At 43.5% G+C, this 16,919-nt stretch overlaps 1 protein-coding gene across 5 annotated transcripts in view; it reads right to left on the bottom strand.

The window, feature by feature from the left end:
- Positions 1–16,686, bottom strand: part of ITGB6 (integrin subunit beta 6) — a 143,667-nt gene extending 126,981 nt beyond the window's left edge. For 4 of the 5 annotated variants that reach the window (XM_069574366.1, XM_069574369.1, XM_069574367.1 and 1 more), the window contains exon 1: positions 16,411–16,686. The gene's annotated coding sequence lies outside the window, so the exon portion shown is untranslated. The remainder of the gene's footprint in view (positions 1–16,410) is intronic. The other variant, XM_069574364.1, reaches the window with a different exon arrangement.
- Positions 16,687–16,919: the final 233 nt, after the last annotated feature.

The raw sequence follows: 16,919 nt of genomic DNA, 5'->3' as shown, positions 1-16,919 counted from the left end.
GCAGCATTTTGCCAAGGGCACGCACATGCATCCAGGTAGCTTTCCTTTTCCTCACAAGCCTGTCAGGCCAGGAATAGAAGACAGAAAGTGTCTGTCAGACAATATGAGAAAGAACTGTGGTAGCCAGAGCCTCAGCAGGAAAGAGGAAAGGGTTTGGTGTCTGACCAGCCTGCAGGACCCCAGAAAGGGACCCCTTAACCCGGAGTCAAGTCTTCCTCAAGCTGTGCTAGGCCTCCTCCTCCAGCCCAAACCACCAAAGTGGGCATTGTACCAGAGTGTGGGATCAGAAGCAGGTGAGCACCCTGTTTCTCTCTCAACATGATAATTAACGGTGGCAGAGTCCAGGCAGATCAAGCCAAGGCTGAGAGGAGGGTGTCTCTGGGCCTGTGTGTCCTCAGCACTGAGGCCACTGGAGGCAAGAGGAGTCTGAGTGGCCTGTCTACAGCCAGAGCCGGGGTCAGGAGCATGACTCACCCACCACTTGCATCCCTGGGATGAACCCAAGAGAGAGAGTGGAGTGGGGACACCCAGTCTCCCCCTCATCCTTCTAGGCTTCACCCTGGACTGATGTGGTGCCATCAAAATTAGCAGCATCTTTTTCAGCTAAGGAAGTGTTAAATTTCTTGAGAGTCTTAGATGAATAACTATGCTGGGAAGATAGAAGAAGCACTTGCAAACAAGAGTCAGATGATTGTGGGAACCTAGAAAATTCTCCCACAAGTTGCCAGGCAGGTAGCTCTGCCAGCTTCAGGGAAAGCCAGGAGGATTAAGTTTTCTTTAGGGGGAGATCTGGGCTCACAGAGGCCTCTCTGTTAAATTGGGCAAGACCACAAGGCAGCAGCTCCCTGAGATAAAGGAAACCGCAACAGCTTGAGGCTGGCACTCCCAAGAGGAAGCCCAGATAGTCCCAGGGCCACGAGAAAGGTTGTGTCTTGCAGAACTCCAAGGACGACATTTCAGTCCCCTTCATCGTGCTGTGCTTAGTCGCTCAGTTGTGTCTGACCCTTTGTGACCCCATGGACTGTAGCTCACCAGCTTCCTCTGTCCATGGGGATTCTCCAGGCAAGAATAGTGGAGTGGGTTGCCATGCTTTCCTCTAGGGGATCTTTCCAACCCAGGGATCGAACGCAGGTCTATGGCATTGCAGGCAATTTCTTTACCACCTGAGCCACCAGGCGAGCCCATAGCTTCATCGTGGAGATGTATATTGATGAAGACCATTTTATGGCAGACAGCAGTCAAGTGTCTTGAGAAAGGTGACATTTTTTTTCTCATCTGTAAACAATGCCATGTGGGCTTACCAGTACTGCCTGAACCCTGAACTGCTCACAGGGGCAGGGACACGTAATCCGAGGTTTCCCCTTCACTTCTTGCTACCACCTGCTAGGAAGAGGAAGGAAAATGTGCCATATTCTCTCTGCAGAGAAAACTCTGGGGCTGGCAGGGTGTATACCTGGCCAGGGCAGGACCTGGCTTCACAAAACGTTATCATACCTCTGATGACCTTCTCTTTGGACCTTCTGGCTGGTGCTCATACTGCCTTCTCCTACATCTTCCCACTGAGACTTACAAAGATCAGCATTGTCTCGTCAAGCTCATTGAAATGGTGCCACTCTTGGAGAAACTGCAAAGAGCCAAGGCTCTTCCTGCTCTTCGCCGTGCCCCCACCACCTAGCTGCTTCTCTGGGCCAAAGGTGTGATGACAGAGCCTGAAGCCAGCCCTTCTGGAAGCTTCTGGGCTGATGAGAAATCCTCAGGGCTCCTGGAGAGGAAGTGAGGTCATGGTGAGGTCATCCTACCACACCAGGAAAGGAAATTGTTGGCAATTGGTGTCTGCAAGAAGGAAAGTTTTTCCAGCCTCAAGATTGCATGTGGCAAGAAAATCCACCCTGAACATCTCTCCATCTCCCAAGCTTGGTGTCTTTTCTTTTTTTCCTTTTTGGCCCTAGATGTCTGGGAAAATGCGTTTTGTTCCTTCTTGGCTCTGTGCCAGCCCAGGCTGGCCCTGCCCCAGGCCATGGCGGCGGCAGGTGATTCACTGTCTGAGTATAGTTCCTGCAAATTTTAGACTGGCTGTGTTTCTTTAGGAAACCTCCAATATGACCCTGGACTTGCCTTAAAGGAGGCCATTCTTTGAGATTTAGGGCTAGGACTGAGCACAACACCTGGTGTGTGGCAGGCACTCAAAAACTACCTGTTGAGTGACCCAAATTAAAAAGCAGACAAATAAATGAGTAGATAGAAGAATCAGTAGATAGATAAATGGTGTATTTTACATAAATTTTTGCACATTATGTATATCAGTCAGAGTTCTCTGGAGAAACAACAGAAGATTTATTTATTTATATAAAGGTACTCATTTTAAGGAAGTAACTCACACAGTTGTTCAGTTGCTCTGCTGCTGCTGCTGCTAAGTCGCTTCAGTCATGTCCGACTCTGTGCGAACCCATAGACAGCAGCCCACCAGGCTCCCCTGTCCCTGGGATTCTCCTGGCAAGAACACTGGAGTGGGTTACCATTTCCTTCTCCAATGCATGAAAGTGAAAAGTCAAAGTGAAGTCGCTCAGTTGTGTCCAACCCTCAGCTACCCCATGGCCTGCAGCCTTCCAGGATCATCCATCCATGGGATTTTCCAGGCAAGAATACTGGAGTGGGTTGCCATTGCCTTCTCCAGTTCAGTTGCTCAGTTGTGTCCAACTCTTTGTGACCTCATAGACTGCAGCATAGCAGGCTTCCCTGTCATTTACTAGCTACTGGAGTTTGCTCAAACTCATGTTCATTGAGTTGGTGATGTCGTTCAGCTATCTCATCCTTTCTTGCCCTCTTCTCCTCCTGTCCTCAGTCCTTTCCGGCATCAGGGTCTTTTCCAATGAGTCAGCTCTTCCCATCAAGTGGTCAGTGTACTGGAGCTTCAGCTTCAGCATCATCCTTCCAATGAATAGTCAGGGCTGATTTCCTTTAAGATTGGTTTGATCTCCTTACAGTCCAAGGGACTCTCAAGAGTCTTCAGCACCACACTGTTGTGGAGGCTGGAAAATCCAAATGCATAGGGCAGGCTGGCAGCCTGGAAACTCAGGCAGAGCTGGATGCTTGAGTCAGTCTTTCTTCTCCAGAAAATCTCAGTTTTACTCTTAAGACTGGCTGATCAGGCCTATCCACACTATTGGAAGTAATTTCTTTTATTTAAAATCAACTGGTTGTTTTCCAAATACATGAGGTTTTTTAAGTATCTTTGATATTAATTTCTCATTTTGAAATGAATTTCTCATTTAAATGCTTACTTCTCTGCAATAACTCTGTGTCTTTCCTCAGTCTTCTAACTTTATTGAGGCTTTCAATGGCTAAGTCAAAGATTTCTCTTAGTAAATGTCACACTGCACTTGAAAATATGTGGGTTATTTTTAAATATCTTTTGATATTGATTTCTAACATAATTACACAGTGGTAAGAGAACAGACTCTGTATGATTTCAATTTCTTTAGGTCATGATAATTTTGTACCTTGTTTTATGTCCCTGGGTATTTTCCAGTAGTCAAGGCTATTGTTTTTCCAGTGGTCATGTATGGATGTGAGAGTTGGACTGTGAAGAAAGCTGAGCACCAAAGAATTGATGCTTTTGAACTGCGGTATTGGAGAAGACTCTTGACAGTCCCTTGGACTGCAAGGAGATCCAATCAGTCTATCCTAAAGGAGACCAGTCCTGGGTGTTCATTGGAAAGACTGATGCTAAAGCTGAAACTCCAGTACTTTGGCCGCCTCTTGCAAGAGTTGACTCATTGGAAAAGACCCTGATGCTGGGAGGGATTGGGGGCAGGAGGAGAAGGGGACGACAAAGGATGAGATGGCTGGATGGCATCACTGACTTGATGGACATGGGTTTGAGTGAACTCTGGGAGTTGGTGATGGACAGGGAGCCCTGGTGATTCATGGGGTCGCAAAGAGTCAGACACGACTGAGCGACTGAACTGAACTGAGCTGATGTTCCAGTGTCTCCTAGTTTATAGTTTCTGGGAACTTGAATAGAATTTGTATCCTGCTGTTGTGTGAAAATTGTGTATATCTTAATTATGTTGAATTGGTTCACAGTGCTTTTCAGGTCTGCTATATCCTTCTACTTCTCTGTATATTCATTCCATTAATTTTTGAGAGCTTGATGTTGAAACACCAACTAAAAATCTTAACTTATCTACTTAAAAATAATTATAATATATAGCAGAACTATATGTAACTTTTTCTGTATTTTCCAAGTCTCCTGTAAATGTGTTATCATGTGTGTGTTAGTAGCTCAGTCATGTCCAACTCTTTGCAATCCCATAGACTGTAGCCCACCAGGCATACGTTCATAATTTAAAAAAAAAAAACAGAAAGAGAATAAAAAAGTCAACTGGTTGTAAAGGATAATCCCACCTACCAAATATCTTCATAGAAATACTTTGACTAGTGTCTAATTAAACCACTGGGTACTGCAGTGTAGCAAGTTGATCTACAAAACTGACCATCCTGTGTCAAGTTATGTACATTGAAACAGCCACGGCCACCACCAAAAAACCTGTCAACAAACAAACAAACAAATACTGTATAATAAAAGCCCAGTAAAACAGGATTGGCCTGAAACCTGTATCCCATGTCCAGCTAGGAGGTGGCAGCACCAAGACGCTTAAAACACATTCATTGCCCTAAGGAGGTAACTCTCTAGTTGGGGAGCCAGTCAAGTAGCCAAATAATTACAATGGAGTGTAATAAATGCTGTAATCAAGATGTGGACAAAACTTGCTACTGCTCTTTAAAGTTGGCTAACCTCTAAGTGTTCAGAATAACCTTGGTAACCCGAGAGAGGGTCTGATGTCAGCCAGGCTAATATTATAACCTTAACTGTTCTGCAGAGAGAGTTTCAAATACCTTAAATAAATGGACTGTGAAACAGCCAAAGGATCTTAATGCCAGTAAATGTCAAACCACCCAAGGCAAACTGGGTATTTGGGGCAAGGCCTGCCAGGCAGGCACTCTCATCTCGCCACTCATGGCACTTCCTGAATGCCAATCAGACACTCAAGGCTCTGTTCAGTTTGAGATCTGAAGTCCTCTGGATAAACCTCCCCCAAGAAATTGATGCCTGAAAGGGCAGATTAGAGATGAGGCTCTGCCTTCTGCCTTACTGAGGGAACAGGAGGCCCTGGGCTAACTTTAGCTGCATTTCTATTTCTGGAACAGCGGTACTGCGTCCTGTTTCCCCTCCCCCAGGGCATGGCAACCCACTCCAGTATTCTTACCTGGAGAATCCCGTGGACAGAGGAGTAGGGCTAGAGTCCATAGGGTTGCAAAGAGTCAGACACGACTGAAGCGACTTAGCATTCATGCACACGCTTCTACATAGCTTGAATTTCATATGAAGGATGTATATTACTTTTGTAAATAAAAAATTAAGAACAATTCAAGTTGTTTTTTAAAAAGAGAATCGATTATTCAACTCTGTAACAACAATGGTAACAGCAGCAACAACCCAAGTACACCAACTGACCTTGATGCAAACTGCTGTCAACCCACCCCTCCAACATGTACTTTGTAGGGACAGGTTGTAGGTAACTTCGATCTTATGTTTCTGGATGTGGATTTAAAAGTACTACCTCTCCAGGGTAATCCATTTAGAACAGTGTCAGCCTCCTGTGGTCCCTGTGTCAGGAAGTCACATGACCCCATCTAAACCTGAGGGGTGGAGGATGGTAGTGGCCAACGGAGGGTTTATTTACCCATCCAGATTGAGGTTAGGACTGACACGCAGTTTAATTATCATGCAGAGCTGCAGCTGGAGGCGGCTGGAGTGAGTTGGCATCTGCTTTTGCAGAGCACAATTTCTGCAAATAATTAACCACCAGAACTCTTGATTCTCTCTAATTAATGAAGAGGAAGCCTAGAATCTTCAAAGTCCACGAATGTCATGCTGCCATTGTGTCAGAATTGATCTCCTTTGTTCTAAACCGAAGAGCATGCCTCTCCTGCCTCTCCTAATTCTTTATAAATTGAATTTTTCTATTACTAGTTGTGACAGCTAAGTAACATGACTTCAGAAATTCACCCGCAGTTCATGCCGGTATTAGAAGCCTGAATAATAATAATTTTTTAAAAAGAGCTATAATGGAACAAGCTTTCTGTCTCTGACCCAGAATTAATCATCGTGAAGAGACACCTCCTGAAAAGAGGGTCGTTAATTAGCTCTAATGGATCTCGCTAGGTGGAGTTGGAATTATTGAGAAGTTGGCAAACAGAGGGGGAAGAGAAAATTCCTCCCTTTCTTTGTCCATCTCCACGTGATGCTGGGATGGAAGAGGCCAAGACTATGCTTCCTGGGGGTGTGGACTCATGATGGAGGATGTGGGAAAGTTCTGTTCAGTGGGGGATGCTGTTGTGTGTCAGTATGGAAATCCACCAACTTGGAACATCTTTGAGGAAAACAAGTAAAAGTGTACGAGGCCCTATCCCTGTGGCCTTAACTGAGCATTTAACAGACACTGCACAGCAGCCAGAGTGGGCTCCTATCAAAACCCAAGGCAGGCGGTGTTATACTCCTGCTCCAAAGGCAGCAGCGCTTCCATCTCTCTAAAGGAAAGCAAAGCTTGTGTATGAGCCTACAGAGTTCCACCCGGGCTTCCCTGTGGCTCCGATGGTAAAGAGTCCATCCACCAATGCAAGAGACCCAGGTTCAATCTCTGGGTTGGGAAGCTCCCTTGGAGAAGGAAATACTTCTCCAAGGCAACCCACTCCAGTATTCTTGCCTGGGAAATCCCATGAACAGAGGAGCTCAGCAGGCTAGTCCATGAGATCGCAAAGAGCTGGACACGAGTGACTAACACACATAGAGTTCCACTTATCTGTCCACTGTTTCCTCTGTGACCTCATTTCCTCTCTTCTATTTCACACCCGCTCCATTCCAGACATAGCAGCTTCTTTAATGCTCCACCAACATTCTAGCTCCTACCTCAGGATCTTTGCGCTGGCTGCTCTGTGTATAGCCTTGCTTTCCAGATAATCCACTTGGCTACATTCTTCTTTTCCTTTCGGTCTCTGTTTAAAGTTTATCCTCTTATTAATGTCAACATTGACTGCCCCATGTAGAACAGGACCCCAACAATCCCCATTCCTCTTATCCTACTATATTTTTTCCTCACCTCCTAACATACTATATCATTTCCTTATTTATTGTGTTGTTACATGTTTGCCTCCTTTCCAGCATTTATTATTTGTAGACTTTTTGCTGACGGTCATTCTGGTCAATGTGAGGTAATACCTCACTGTAGTTTTGATTTGCATTTCTCTAATCATTAGCAATGTTGAGAATCTTTTCACCTGCCTATTGGCCACCTGTATGTCTACAAATAATAAACGCTAAAGAGGGTGAAGAGAAAAAAGAACCTTCTAACACTGTTGGTGGGAATGTAAGTTGATGTGGCCAATATAGGAAACAATATTGCAGTCCCTTAAGAAAGTGAAAATAGAGCTACCATTTCATCTAGCAATCCCACTCCCAGGCATATATACAGAAAAAATAAAAATTCTAATTTGAAAAGACACATGCACTCCAATATTCATACCAGAACTATTTACAATAGCCAAGACATGGAAACAACCTAAATGTCCATCAGAAGATGAATGGATAAAGAAGACATGGTATAAATATACAGTGGAATATTTGTTGTTATTTAGTCATTTAGTCATGTCCACCTCTTTGGGACCCCATGACTGCCAGGCTCCACTGTCCATGAGATTTCCCAGGCAAGAATAGTGGAGTGGGTTGCTGTTTCCTTCTCCAGAGGATCTTCCCGACACAGGGATCGAACCCACGTCTCCTGCACTAGCAGGCAGATTCTTTACTACTGAGCCACCTGGGAAGCCCCCACAATGAAATATTACTCATCCATAAAAAAGAATAAAATGATGCCATTTCCAGCAATGTGGATGGACCTAGAGATTATCACACTAAATGAAGTTAGACAGAGAAAGACATCTATCCTATGATATCAGTTATATGTGGAATCTAAAAAATTAATACAAATGAACTAATTTACAAAACAGAAATAGACTCACAGACTTAGAAAACAAACGTATGATTATCAAAAGGGAAAGGTAGGGGGTGAAGGATTAATTTGGGGTAAGCTCCAGTACTTTGGCCACATGATACAAAGAGCTGACTCATTGGAAAAGACCCTGCTGCTGGGAAAGGAGGAGAAAGGGATGACAGAGGATGAAATGGTTAGATGGCATCACTGACTCAACGGACACGCGTTTGAGCAAGTTCTAGAAGATGAAGGACAGGGCAGCCTGGCGTGCTGCAGTCCGTGGGGTTGCAAAGAGTTGGGCACAACCGAGCAACTACACAACAACAATGGGATTGATAGATGGCCATTATTGTGTATAAAGTAGATAAAGAATAAGAATCTATAGCGCAAGGAGCTATATCCAATATATTCAGTATCTTATAGAATCTTGTATATTTTGTAATAAAAGAATCTGAAAAGGAATATATGTATATATACATACACATACATGGGCTTCCCAGTGGCTCAGTGGTGGAAAATCCTCGTGCCAAAGCAGAAGACACAAGTTTGATCCCTGGGTTGGGACGATCCCCTGGAGAAGGAAATGGCAACCCACTCCAGTATTCTTGCCTGGGAAATTCCATGGACAGAAGAGCCTGGCAGGCCACAGTCCATGGGGTGCAAAGACTCAGACATGACTTAGCTACTAAACAATAACAATATACATATGTATATATGTGTGTGTGTGTATACATAAATATATTATATGTACATATCACTTTGCTATAATACCTGAAACTAATACAGTATTGTAAACAACTATAATTCAAAAAAAAAAAAAAGCCTCGTCTACCTCTCACTAGAATATAAGCTCCACAAGAACAGGGATTCTTGTCTAATTGTTCTCTGGTGTATTCCTAGCACCTGGAAGTGTGTGGAGTTCAATAAATATTTGCAGAGTGAATGAACCCATCATCCCACTTTGGAGCATTTGCTGCTATGTGTGGAGGCTGCATGTGCTCATTCAAAGTGATTGCTCAAGCAGCTTATAAAGATCAGGGTATGAGAAGCTCCTTTTTCCTTCTTCAGTGTCTGGATGAAGTGCTATTGTTTGCTTCCTTTGGCTGCCAAATGTTAATAATTAGAACAGTGGGCTCAGAGTTAAGTATTACTTGAGGTGTTCTTACTTTCTCAGTGGTTTCCATAAGAAGCTAGAGAGGGTCTGGCCAAGAATGATGCTTTTCTGGGAGGGGTCTGTGTTTTGTCTCCAGGGATCTCAGTTTTCCTTTTATCTCCACAGAGAGTGGGGGCTCTTTAGAGACTGAGTGCAGCAGGGGAGAGATGTGTTTTGTGTGATTCAGTAGTGACCTGACTGAGGGGGAGCACTCATAGGCACACAAGGAAGAGGCAACTCTCCTGAGGATACAGGGCCCCGGCCAGGACAGGAGGTTTAGGCGGAGAGCTGCAATGGAGCCCAAATCTATGGATTGTAGCTCTTTGTACGGATTGTTTCCGAGTCCCCTCCTCACTCCTGCTCCCCAGCCACGGGGTCGTCATAGATATTCCTGCACTAAATTCTTTCCAGTAAGGAATGCCTGCTGAGTCCTGCGTGTGTCTGTGACTTGCCAGGGGGTAGGTAAACCTGGCAGGAGTTGTAGTCTGCATGGATGAGGGTCCCCGGAATTGGGTAAATCTGATTTCTTATGCTCTACTTAATTTGTGTCTCATATCAATCCTTCCTTAGCTCAGAGGGACTGACTTCAGAAGGAAACATGTCTGCATTCAGTTAACAAACCAGCTGCTGCCAGGCTGAGTTCTGGGTCATGAAACATAGACTCCAATCTTGATTCTGCAGCTGCTAGTGGGGTGATTTGAGCCATTCATCTCCCTGCACTACGGTGGCTAACTCCACTTTCTTAATACTTTAAAAAAAAAAAAAATGCTCAGTGGCTCAGCGGCAAAGAATCTACCTGCTAACGCAGGAGATGTGGGTTCAATTCTCAGTCCGGGAAGATCCCACATGTGGAGCAACTAAGCCCGTGCACCACAACCACTGCACCTGTGCTCTGGAACCTGGCGCTGCGACCACTGAAGCCCCAGCGTCCTAGAGCCCACGCGCTGCAGCAAGGGAAGCCACTGCCAAGCGAAGCCCGTGCTCAGCAACCAGAGAGTAGCCCCCACTCGCCGCAGCCGCAGGAAAGCCCACGCAGCAGTGAAGACCCAGCACAGCCTCAAACAGTAAATAAAATTATTTTAAAAGATGCTCTCTCATTTATTCCTTGAATAACTTTGTCTCTTAATTTAAGATATAAAGAAGGAAAGGCCCAGAGAGGCCCAGGTACTTGCCTAAAATCACACTGTTACTCATAAGTAAGACCAAAAACCTTAAAAATCAAATTACCATACAATTCAGCAATCCCACTTCTGGACATTTATCCAAAGGAAAAGAAAACTGCACGTAAAAAAGATATTTGCATGCCTGTGTTCACATGAGCATTATCCACAATAGCTAGTATTGTGGAAACATCCCAAGTGTCTATCGATAGATAAACAGACAAAGAAGATGTGTTCCATGTAAACACTATAATATTATTCAGCCATGAGAAAGGGAGAACCCCTGCCACTGGCCACACCATGGGTGGACCTTGAGGGTATTATGCTAAGTGAAATAAGCTAGACAGAAAGACAAGTTCTGCAAGGTATCTCTTATCTACGGAATCATAGAAAACAAAACAAAACAAAAACAACTCATAGAAACAGAGAGTAGAAATGTGTCTGCCAGGGGACTTTGGGTGGAGGAGGAAGAAAACAGCTAGAGTCTGGAGAGAGAGGGCCAGGACCTGAATTCTCCCTACAAATTCAGTTTCAGTTCATAATGCCCATCGGATCACAAAAACACCCACCCTGTTGTCCTCTTGGAGCTATGAATAAAACTTGTTCTTATGACTAAAAAGGGACCATAGCAACGCAAAATGGATTATTATTAAAGTGGCCTCCTGAATTTAGAGGATGGCTCAGAGGTCAGAACTGAGAACCTGAACTAAGTCACATGGGGGTAAAAGCATGAATTGCTGTATTTTATTAGATATTCTAAATTCAGATTCCAAGACCGACATTTAGAGCATCCCTTCAAAGCCAAGTTTGGCATAGTGCTCTGATTCTAAATAGCAAAACTGACCTTCCCTCTTAGACTCGTGTTCTAAATTATTCTGAAGATTCCTCTCCCTACACTGCTCACAACAACCAACCTGAAGCAGCCTCCAGGACACTCTGGCTGATTTACAACTGCAATCTTGCTAAAAGGAATGGGAAAAAGCCAAGATGAGTTTCTGTTAGACAGAATTACTGGTATGAAATACTAACATCGCTACAACGTGGCATAGAACTGACTGGCTGACTGCATGGCTGCCCTCCCTTTCTTATTTCACTGAAATAGGTCATTTGTTATAAAAGGGAAGGAGCCTTGTTCCTCATTCCCCTCACTCCCAAAGGATGATGGGAGAAGACTGCTCAGTGTGTGCCTGCATGTGGCTCCCCAACGCCAACACTGGGCCAGCAAGCCTATTCTTATTAAGTGCCCACGTCAGTTGCTTGTCTTTGATGAGCCTGCTATGTGCAGAGTCCTGCTGTTTCCTGCCTTTAGTGAAGGAATAAAGACTGGGGAGGCTGCAGGCAGTAAGCTCCAGCTGTCCCCTGCTTAAAATACAACGATGAGATAGGAATTGGCCATTGGGGTTTGACAGAAAATTCTCTAAATGAGGAAGGGGGGACCTTTCCTTCACATTTATTTTTTGTGCAGAAACTTGACCCATCCTGTCAATTAGCCAATCAAATATTTGCTGGCAGCACTCACCAGTCCCCATCTTTTACAAAAGGTGGGAGGCAACAAGAAGTAAAACCCTACAAGCTAAAGACTTAGCTTGGAAGAGTGGAAAATTCAAATGAGACCAGATCCAGGCAGGCAACATGAAAGAATGAATGAACAAAGCTGCACAGTAATAGCATCTTAAGATACTTAAAAATATATAAATATTTTCCTTGTGTATTTAATATATAAAAATATTCTCTCCTCCACAAAGTCAGAGCCTTGTTGGTCTGTCTTCAATTTTCACATTTTTGATTGAGACAGGGGTATCTTTCTCAGCTCTTCTATAAGTCAGTGGTGGTGGTTTAGTGCCTAAGTCACGTTTGACTCTTGTGACCCCATGCACTGTAGCCCTTCAGGCTCCTCTGACCATGGGATTTCCCAGGCAAGAATACTGGAGTGGGCTGCCATTTCCTTCCCCAGGCCATCTTCCCGACCGAGGGATTGAACCCTGTCACCTGCATTGCAGGCATATTCCCTCCCACGGAGTCACCAGGAAAGCCCTAGGATGACGATAGGGTAAATGCCAATTTGCATGCTACAAGGCAGTGTCAAGGCCGTGTTCAGCTGGAGCTTGTGGGTTATTACAAGGGAGCAGCTGCTTACTAAGGGCTTTGTTGCCTTACTGCTGAGTGAAAATGGGAGCCCAGGATATATCTTCAAATTCTTCTAAAGTGTTGTTCTTCCCTATACCTGTCATGGAGTATGTTGCCATTTCTCTCCTGTGGATTTCTTCAGATCTGTCTTGTCCTTCCATTTCCCTTGAGCAGAGGGGAGTCTCCCCAGTGAAGACCAAGCATTTTCCCTGTCTACTCACAAGGATAATCTGAGTTCTCTGCACTAGAGAAACGGTGAGATAATATTCATAAATATTTGTTGTTTTAAGCCCCTCACTTTGGTATGATTTGCTGTGTGGCAAGAGATAATCAATACATCTTGATTCTGTGATTGGATATCACTCTTAACCAGCTTCACTTTGTTTACACAAGGAGTAAGCATGTGCTTTCTATGTATAGCAAAACCTCCAATTGATACAATATATAGGTATGACAGAGGCTTTGGTGGTACTTCTAGAAGCCTCCTTACGATCAGCATTGGTTTTGTACACAGCATCCTTAGATATGGTCCTTTAACCAATTCATAACCTATATCACTGTAAGAGAAAGGCTTGGCAAGAAGACTTGAATGACGTCCTGATGAATTACAAGGACTCACACAAGCCCAGAGGGATGGCAGGTGGGACCGTATTCAATGCAGACAGACAGAATCCTGTATAAAGGTTGATTCAAGGGACAATGGAGAGATGGTTGAACTGCAGGCTTTGTGGAGGGAGTGATTATGTTTGTCTTGTTCACTGTCTCCACCCCTGGTCTGGCAAATAATATCTGGGAACACAAAAATCAATAATGTAACTTTCCTATATTAAAAGCCTCATAGTCTAACTGGAGAGTCCCAAGTGTGAAGTGTGTGTGTGTGTGTGTGTGTGTGTGTGTGTAGTGATACAAGAAGAAAGAGTAAACAACCACCTGCAGAGAATCAAGGGACTAACTACATATGTTTGTGTGTGTGAGCTGTGTAAGGAGTTTTGGAAGAGTGTCAGGGAAAGCTCCATCGAAAAGGTGATGGTCAAACTGAATCCTAATGGGAGAAAACTAGAAATTCACTAGGTAGATAAGATCACTAGGCAGCTCTAGAGACATGAAAGAGTATGGTGGGCTTAGGGGAGAGTAAGTAATTAATTTGGTCAAAGCATAGATTACATTTATGTGATGAAAGCAGAGATGGAAAGACAGCATAAAGGAAATGATAAGGGATGAACTGGAAAAGTAGGCAAGACTCTCTGGATCTTGAAGGATGCTGGTGTAGTGAGGTCAAAATTTATCTCATAGGTGATGGAGAAACATGGAAGGATTTAAAACAGAAGAGTTATACATTCTGATTTATAATTCTACCATAAGCTACCATATAGCTCATGGTAGAATATTGGTGATTGGAGGCAGGAAGATTGACTGGGAGGCTACTACAGAAGTCGAAGCAAACGTGGGTAAACTGTAATGCCAGGAAGCATGGAAGGGGAGAGGATCAACAACAGATCTTTGGGAATCTGAACAGGCCTGCAAGAGATGGGAGGTGGTGGATGGCTATGGAAATGAAAGAGGCTAAGTTAGTCTGAAGTTTCTCGCTCAGGCACTTGGTTGAAATAATTTTATATGTAATAGAGCTATGTATATATAAGTTTCCCCAATGGTTCAGTGGTAAAGAATCTGCCTGCAGTGCAAGAGACATGGGAGACATTTGATCCCTGGGTCAGGAAGATTCCCCTGGAGGAGGAAATGGCAACCCGCTCCAGTATCCTTGCTTGGTAAATACATTCCGTGGACAGGGCAGTCTGGTAGGCTCTGGGGTCACAAAGAGACACAACTGAGTGACTGGGCACAGCACAGCAGCAGAGCTGTATGCGTGATGAGCTTTGTGCTGTTTAAGCAAAAGATCAGTGTTAATATTAAGTTTAGATGTATCTATCAAGCTGCTATACAGGTCTCAAAAGAGGGTGTGAAGAAGAGATCAGATAATGGTTGAGAATAGTTAAGTATGAAGCTGGACGCTGGTGGCGTGAAGGAGAGTCCAGGGTCTTCTTGTGGGAAGGCCAACTGAAAATAGCTCTCTGGGCTGTTCTGGCTGTACTGGCAGGCCACATGCTCTGGCGAGCTGCGGGTGCCATCCCTGTGAAGAGGGTGCAGCCCCAGATGACCTTGGTCTATAGTTAGCTCACACAATCAGCTGTGGCTGGCTTCCAAAGTAGCAGCGACAGCAGCTGACAGGTTTGGAAATATATTTTCTTCTCTGTCAAGAAAAAGTGCTCATAAGGAATACGTTTCCCAAATGGCTGCTCTTTCTTGTTTGACCTAAGGGGTTCTATGGCAGAAAATACGCCCATGGTTTCTGTAAAGCCATTTAAAAAATTAATCACTTTTCTCTTGAGTCAAAAATACCTTGAACCTCTTGAGTAACTTAGGAGAATTCAGTGTAAATTCTACCCCTGGAAAATAGGTCAGAGAAATGCTTGCTGGCATGCTTTAGTTCTTACTGAACACCTCCCTGCTCTGCATAGCACAATAAATATAAATTAGAATACAAGAAGTCTAAGGGAAGGAATCTAAGCTTAACAGAGTAGAAGTCAATGTCCTCTTTTGGGATCTGAAGTTGGATTACAAGAATCTAGCTTTGAGATTCTCAGCTGAAAAACTTTGGCAATCACTTAAAGTTCATGTCAAAACATCTGGTGGTAAGTTTGCTTTAGTGTATGGTAACTGGGGATAATATTTCAAGACTGCAATAATGTTTTTTGTTTGTAAATTGAGCTTTAGTTTCTGTATTTCAGCCAGGAAACACTAGAGGGTGTACATCAGATAGAGGAAAACAGCTGCCTTGGGAATGAACAGGACTGAAGAGGAGAGATGGCTTGGGAAGCAAGATATTTCTACATTTCACTGAGGCACAGAATTTTACTTCGGTAGACACTTATCTTTATACTATCAAAAAGCGACTTGATATTTGAAACCCAGACTCGAAAACTTTAATGATGATCTGCTGAGCCTGTTCAGAATCCAAAACTGTAAGGAACCGCCATTACTCTCTGACCAGAATGTATATTCTGTTCATTTTGGACATCTTGAAAGCCAATATGATACAGCTCTATCTGTGAGTCTTTAATTTTAGAGGACACGCTATTTGGATTTTCACAGATACTGGATTTTTTTTTACAGCACTGATACTCATATTCCCAAGTGCTTGAAGTGAATAGTAACCGATACAAAAGTGAATAGTAATGACACCAGGCATTTTCAGGCACTTGTGGGAATACAATGTGCTCTTTGAAGATATGCTAGATTGGAGGCTTTCCCCCCTTCATTTCATCCATAGTTTTCATGAATTAGCTCTACATGTAAACACCATTTTATAATGCTGAAACATTGAAGTTAACTTGCTGCCAAGATGTGGTGCACGTGTCAATAAGAACTGCTATTTTCTTGCTTAGATTTCCAGTTCCATATTTCCTTTGTACCTCTTGCAGATGCCAAAAGAGCTAGTGAGGCTAGAGTCAAATCACCTATTTTAAAAACAATGTTAACAACTAATTACTCTAATCAGAAACAAATATCTTAAGCTTCTGAAGAGACAAATCAACTGAATGTTATAATATTTTAATGAATGATGAACTGATAATTCTATGAAATATCATCCTTAAACCATCGCAGACTCCTGAAGCACAACTGTTAAAAAGCGTGTGTGAATTCCAATATAAGAAACATCACAATAAAGCATGCTAAGTTAAGAAGGACCTTCCCTTTAACAAACCATGGGGTCAGCCTTACCTGGACATTAATATCAAGAGAATAGAAATAACATTATGAACTTTCTAAGGCAGCGTCTGCTCAAAACGATCAAGTACACTGACAAGGACAGTTTAGCTCCGGGATTTGGCTTTTGTTAGTCATGCATTATCCTACTTACCTCTGAGGACAGACCTTTAAATTTCAGAAAGTGTTGAGATGCATTACTGTACCCGTTATCAAAAGTCTTTGGCAGAAATATCATTTATCCTTGTGGTAATGAACAGATTTATAACATTCTGGTGTCACCATTTCTGAAAAAGCACATTGATTTGAATGCTTCTTCCACAAACATAGTGAATAGTTCACGAAGGCACATGGGTGTAGAATACTATGGAGAGATATTGCTGGTGAATGACAGAACGTCTGCTTGATTTACAGGAAACCCCAAGTGCGCGTATGAATAGGTTAGGTTTAGATTGACGAGCAAATGTGTAACCAGACTTCTGGCTGACAAATGGTAGAGCTATGCCAGCACATTAGCCACTCTGGAGAGAGACCAAAAGTAAGGCAGGAGGATCAAGTTCATTCCATAAAGGATATTCAAACCTCATGGATGGCAGGGTGGCTGGGATACTAAGCACATATAGATTTTAATGCCCCAAAATAGAACTGGGCAAATTTGGAGTT

Source organism: Ovis canadensis, chromosome 2, assembly GCF_042477335.2.
Source record: "Ovis canadensis isolate MfBH-ARS-UI-01 breed Bighorn chromosome 2, ARS-UI_OviCan_v2, whole genome shotgun sequence".
NCBI lineage: Eukaryota > Metazoa > Chordata > Mammalia > Artiodactyla > Bovidae > Ovis > Ovis canadensis.
This window is presented reverse-complemented; position numbering and strand designations above follow the sequence as displayed.